This window comes from Fukomys damarensis, unplaced genomic scaffold (genome assembly GCF_012274545.1).
Source record: "Fukomys damarensis isolate Sample0158 unplaced genomic scaffold, DMR_v1.0_HiC HiC_scaffold_12, whole genome shotgun sequence".
Taxonomy (NCBI): domain Eukaryota; kingdom Metazoa; phylum Chordata; class Mammalia; order Rodentia; family Bathyergidae; genus Fukomys; species Fukomys damarensis.
The window spans coordinates 51,828,109-51,834,944 of NW_022900924.1; the positions used below are offsets into that span (position 1 = coordinate 51,828,109).

A 6,836-nucleotide genomic window follows, 5' to 3' on the forward strand; every position below is an offset into this window, starting at 1 on the left:
TTATTCATTTTTTCCTCTTCTTTTTAATTTTTTCCCTTTTTACTAGTCATATAATTTCTTTTTTCTCCCTCTTTTTATCATCTATTTCTCATCCATTTTTACTCTTACCTTTACCTAATTCTATAAACATTCCCCTTTTTCCTACAAGATCCTTTGTACCACGCCTCTCTCCTCCTATTACATAATTTAACATTTCAATTTTTTCGTCTTGCATTCCCAAACAGCATAATCATAGAGCTTTATTAATCATTTGATAGTTAACTCTGTAAAATTACTGTTGAATTCTTTTCTACCATTAGCTGAGATAAAGCTGTTGCATTTAGTACACATTAGCCATAAGTCAATATTTGTGTTGTCTTTTTTTTCCCCCTTGGTACTGGGGATTGAACTCAGGATCTTGTGCTTGCGAAGCAAATGGCAGAACCACTGCCACTGAGCTAAATCCCCAGCCCACGTTTCTTTTCTAAGGTTAAAAGTAGTAAAGAATTGGTTATGGCATGTTAATATCCTATTTGTCTTGGACTACACTACTGCCACTGCTTTGCCCGATATTACCCAGGTTGCATAATTGTTGCTATGTCTTTGTAAGCAAACAGTCACTTTACCTTGGTGACACTAACAGTACTAGAGTACACTCCGAGGACATGGTGTTGGGCCAATTATGGGGCAACCTCCCCGCCCAAATTAGCCAAGGTGGTCAGATCTTGGGACTGAGACAAAGGACTATAGTTAGCTATACCCACATTACATCACTGAAAAGCAACTAGAGAGATCTCTATACTAGCAACAAAATCTTTACACCATGAGCCACCACCAACCTCAGCACAAAACAAACAAACAGAAACATGAGAGGACAAGGCAACAAAATACCTTCCCAAACTCCCAACTCCCCCAACGTCAATACGGGGGACTTAAGAGCCAGAATAGCAGAAGCCACACAAATTACTTGAAAAGATAACAGAGGAGGTTAGAAAACAGATCAGAGGACCTTGGGCTTACAAGGCAGGCGAGGTGCCGCTAAGCTAAATTCCCAACACCAGGATCTGAATTCTTAGGGGAACCCAATTACAGAAATACCTCTGCCTGTGTGAGGTTACTATAGTCTTCATGATCTTTTCTCACTGAATGTAGCAATACTGGTCAATAATCCACCAAGAATTAGCTTCTCTGTTAGTGGTACAACAATTAGTCCTTCCCCCTGGAGAGAAACCTACAACTCCCCAGAAATGAAATGTCACTGATATGTAATTTACCTTGTAATTTCACGGGGTTCTTCTCTCCTCTCTTGTCATACCTTTTTCTTAACCAAGGGACACCTGCTTCATGATTGGTAGGTCCTGGAGTACAATGTTATCAGGGCTGTGGATTGAGTGTGACAGCCGTGGGTTGATGATGTAATACTGGTTTCTATCACAAAGAACCAGAGATTTGACCTAACCTTGTAGAGAGACAGTGAAGGGGCGTTTATGTTCCCTTCTATGACAAAAATGTTCTGGTTATTGGACTCAGCAAATTATTGGATCAACAAATATAATTTGCTAGATCAATAGCTATGTTCCAGTTACCATGACTTTAGTTGATTTCCCCCAAATTGGAGGCCCCACCTGGAAAAGTGAATGTGATCAGGGCTAACCTAAGACAACCCACTGTCATTCTCTTAAGACCTTTCTAGCGAACTGGTGAGTCCAACGGGTCTGAGATAGAAATCTCCATCTTTGAATCTCAGTGGGCTTTGATATTTCCACTGCCTGTGATTCTCCAAAATTTAACTATTTTTAACACGAAGGCCATCATAATCCTTATTTATAGGTCAGAAGGCCAATGCTGGATTGTGCCATTAGCTAAATATGATAAAATTCAAATGGCAAAAACCACAGCAATAAGTGGAGTCTAGAATATCAACTGCCAAAAAACCGCAGCGACTAAAGAGAGCCCAGCCTAGCAGACGACCTTCCGGAGGTCCCCATGCTGTGCTTCCTAAACTTGTCTGTCCGGTTGAGGTTTGGCGCCACCTGGTGGACATCGCTTATTCTGGTTTAAACGTTGATGGGACGATTTTAAATCCTCGATCAGTAACCATTTGATATATTGATTCAAACCAGAAATACCGGGCCCTCCTGTACCTTAGAGTATCTACGAAAGCGTTTTAATGACCAAGAACAGTAACAATAGCTCTACTTTTAAAAACTGGTAAAAGGAGAAGTGGGGTTGAAGAGAGGGGAGGGGAATGGAAAGAAAAGATATATCACATACAGGTACAAATTGCCTATGCTAAATGTAATCATTATGCACACCTAAAGTGTACCAATCTTAAAAATCTGGTACTCGTTTTACAAAGGTGTTTCTCAATGCTTTAGTCAAAGAAACATCTCCTGGATTCTCCCAGCCCAGAGAAGAGAGGATAGGTAACATTGCAGAAGAGAAATCTATGACATCCCCATTTCTTTAAAATTTTGTATTCCTTCTACTTTATATCACGAAAGGACAAAACATAAGTTGTATAGAAAATGATAGCTCTGAAAGGTAAGGCTATCATTACTTGCAAAGGCAATTCTCACCTATGTTGAAAAAAATAAGAATTTAGAGACAAACAATTAGAATCCATAAGAAAGCTCAGCACATTTTCTGTACACAAAGTCATCCTACAAAAACTAAGCTTCTGCATCATCAATAACCAATTAGAAAATATATTATATGGACTGGAGATTTAGCTCAGCAGCACCATGCCTGCCTCAAAAGCACAAGGTCCTGAGTTCGATCTCTGGTACAAAAACACAGAAAAGAAAGAAATATAATACAGCAGGTCATGCTGTTGCAGGCCGCTAATCCACTCACCTGAGAGGCTGAGGCAAGAGGATCAGAAGTTCAAGTCCAGCCTGGGCAATGTAATAACTTAGTAAGACCTTGGCTTAAAATTAAATTGTTATTTATTTTTTAGGTTTTTGAGACAGGGTCTCACTGTGTAGTTCAGGCTGGCATTGAAGTCATGGTGATCCTTCTACCTGGGCCTCCCAAGGTCTGGGATAACAGGCGTGCGCCACCACACCTGGTTTAATTTTTTTTTTAATGTTAAAGGTCTAGGGATGTAACTCAGTTCAAAAGTCTGGTTCAATCCCTAGTACATCCTCCCTCCAATTTTTTAATTGAAAAGGAAAGAAAATGTAATTTAAAATGCTGTCATTTTAACAATAAAAATGTAAAGAATTAAGAAATTAATGAAGTCTAAGTGTGGTGGCCCATAATTGTAATCCCAAAACTCTGGGAAGCTGAGGCAGGAGGATCACAAGTTTGAGCCCATTCTGGGTAAGTTAGCACTGTAGCAAGACCTTATCTCAAAACTAAAAAATAAATAAAAATAAAAAGGGCTGGGGATGTAGCTTGGAGCATTTGCCTAGCATACATGAGGCCATGAGTTTGATGCTCAAAATAAACAAATTCTCCCCCAAATTAGCTAATAAGTTTGATGCAATTAAATGTCAAACTTTCACATGAATTCTTAAAGGAACTCAATTAACAGTTGCACAATTTATTTAAAAGAATAAAGTTATATAAATAAGTGAAAGAGCCTTAGAAGAAAAAAAAACATTGCATTTACCAGTCAGGGTTAAGCCACAGAAGCAATACCAGAAAGAGATACGGATTGTAATAAATTGAAGCTGACAGGCACTCTGAAATCTGCAGAGCAGGCATCAGGAAGGACAGGCTGGAATCCCCAGGACTAATTTCTTCCTTTGTTTGTTTGTGGTACTAAAATTAGAAACTAGGACCTTCCCACTGAGCTATAATTCCCAGTTTTTCCTCTTTTTTTTTTTCAGTACAAGGAATAGAACTCAGGGCCTTGCACTTACCAGGTAGGTGCTGTGCCACTGAGCTACCTCCCTGAACCAGTCAGTCCTCTTTTTTTTCTTTCTTCCTTCCATCCTCTCTCCCTTTCTCCCTTTCTCTCTTTTTCTTTCTTTCTTTCCTTCCTCCCTTCCTCCCTTCTTTCCTTCTTTTTTGAGACAGGGTCTTGCTATCTAGCCCATACTGTCTTTTTAGGTGTGCACCACCACACCTGGCTTTTTATTTCTTTTTGATTTTTAAAAAAGGGTCTTGTTAAATCTCTATAAGTGATTTCGAATGGGTTTAGGGCATGCACCACCACACCCAATTTAATTTTTTCTTTAGGGAAGTCACAGCCCTGCTCTCAAAACCTTTGCATTGATTGACTCAGGCCCACCCAGTTTATCTAGGACAATTTCCCTTACTTACAGTCAACAGACTGACAGACGTTAACCACAAGTACCAAATACCTTCCCAGCAACACTTAGAGAAGTTTTGGCTGAATAACCGGCCCAGTTGACACATCAAAAGGACCATTAATAATAAGGGCATGCCTTTTATTTTTTTTAATTTTTGTTTTCCTTTTTGTGTGCCCTTTCATTTTTAAAGACAATCTCAAGCCTTTGTGATTTAAAAAAAAAAAAACAGCTCTTGAAGGCAATATCATTAGAAAGCCACAGAACAGAGTGAGAATAGAGCGAATAGAGGAGCCCCATGTGTCTGCCAACCAACATTTCAAAAGACCCAAACACAGGTTTCCTGGGAACCAAACACACTCTGCGCTCAGCTGCCTTTCACAACCAGGGATGTGACTGCCAGCAGCCAGCATCAGAGCCGCTCCAGTCCTCTATGGAAGGGAAGGTGGCCCCTCCTGCCCACCCCTCAGCCCTTCACAGAGGGAAGTCAGTCTCCTGCTGCACATATACTACTCCCGGGCAATGCTACTGCCCACATGCCATTGTGTGGCATGGCATGGTGGATACATGGGATCCAAATGCACAGGCAGGGATGAAGATTTAGCTCAGTGGTTCCGCTGCCTGCCTTGCAAGTGCAAGGACCTGAGTTCGATCCCCAGTACTTGAAAAAAAAAAAAAAAAAAGCACAGGCAAAGCAGCTTCACAAAGGAAAGGCCAAGTTATTTAATACCCAGTGCTGGGGGAATGATGATATCTATAGGAGGAAAATAAAATGATCCATGTCAAACCATACCCAAAGGTGGACTCTAGCTGGAATGTAACCTAAAAGTAATACAAGAAAACATTAAATAGAAGAAAGTATAGAATGTCTTTGTAATTCATAGGCAAAAAATGACTTCGTGAACAAAAGGTCTCAGTACACTGGTTACCAATTTAAGATCTTAGTGGTAGCAAAATGCTGAGGGCTACGTGGACCAATCCAGAGGAATGGAGGCTGACAGAGGCGGGGAGGGAGGAATTTATCCAGAGTTTATCCTAGAGCACCAAAACTTCTGCACCTGGGCGTGGTGGCACACGCGTGTTGTCCCAGCACTCGGGGAGGCTGAGGCAAGAGGGTCACAAATCTGAGCCCAGCCTAGGCCATTTAGTGATGCAGTGAGACACTGTCTCAAAATAAAAATTCAAAAAGGGCTGGGAATGTAGCTCCATGACAATGCCCTGGATTCAGTCCCCAGTCCTGTACTAGAAAAGAAATTTATTTTTAAAGTTTGGTGCTGGTCATGTGACCTGTCCCCTTGCCATGTTTCATGGCCTGAGATCTGTGTCACATTTTTATTTTTTTCTTAAGAGATATTTTTTGTTCAATTATTTTGTGAAATCGCGGGTCACCATTTAACATACAGCAGCAACAAAATGCACCCAGTTCACACCCATCAACAAGACAATAAATCATAATACACAGACAACATGAATTTCAAACAGATGGGACTAAAGCAGTTCACCCTGCATTTACCATAGGTTCAGTGCTCCAAACAGAGCAATAGCTAATATGAGAAACGAGGAGTTCCAGTTTGCATCTGAAATAAGATTCTTTGTGTAAGTAACATGAAACGATAGGTACAGATCATTAGCCGAAAAGGAACTACCCCTCCAAAACTGCTTGTGCAGAGGACCATATCAGAGCAGGTCCAGACCCTGAAAATGATACACCTCCAGGTAATGACAGAAGGGCTTCGTGTTTTGAAAATCAATTCTCTAAATGATTCAAACTTTTTATTGTGACTGTAAAATAAAGTGTCTTTCAGTATGAAGGGTTCCATATTTTGGCAACAAACAATTCTGCAGATTTTCAATTAAACTGATAGGTTCTGGTAACCATTTTGTAAACAATATAAGTTCCATTACGAGTAGACTGGATTATTTTCAAGAACAAAAAAAAAGAAAACAAAAGTTCTTTCTAAATTTATACGCCAAGGGCTGGGGATGTACCTCAGTGGCTCTGCCGCCTTCCTTGCAAGGTCAAGGTCCTGAGCTCGATCCCTGGTACAAAAAAACAAAATAAACTTATAGGCCAAGTTTCTGAATATGGGACTTAGGAAGTTAAGCACTACTACTACTACTACTACTACTAATAATAATAATAATAATTTTCTTTTAAACAGAAAGTTAAGGACAAAAGCATTTATACATTTACCAAAAAAAAAAAATTAAGCACTCTAATACTGATAGGATCAATAATTGATAATTTGATGGATTGATAATCTGAAGTTCAAAAGATATACTTTTGGTGTTTGTATGTGATATTATATGGAAGATATAAAATACAATTTTGTTTAAGATTTCAAGTTATACACTTTTTTATTTGTACCGGGGATCAAACTCGGGACCTTGTGCTTGCCCGGGAGGCAGTGGAACCACTGAGCTAAATCCCCATTCCTCAAACTATATAATCTTAAATGAGAATGTCACACCATTTGTGCATGATAAGGATTTTTTTATACATGGGCTGGGGATTTAGCTCAGTGGTTTCACCGCCTGCCTTGCAAACACAAGGACCCGAGTTCAATCCCTGGTACCAAAAAAAAAAAAAAAAAAAAA

General features: G+C 39.7%; 1 long non-coding RNA gene across 1 annotated transcript in view; it reads right to left on the bottom strand.

Moving 5' to 3' along the window:
* Positions 1-6,254: 6,254 nt before the first annotated feature.
* Positions 6,255-6,836, bottom strand: part of LOC117285725 — a 7,113-nt gene continuing 6,531 nt past the window's right edge. Inside the window, exon 3 of the long non-coding RNA XR_004516846.1 lies at positions 6,255-6,278. This is a non-coding gene — a long non-coding RNA (uncharacterized LOC117285725). The remainder of the gene's footprint in view (positions 6,279-6,836) is intronic.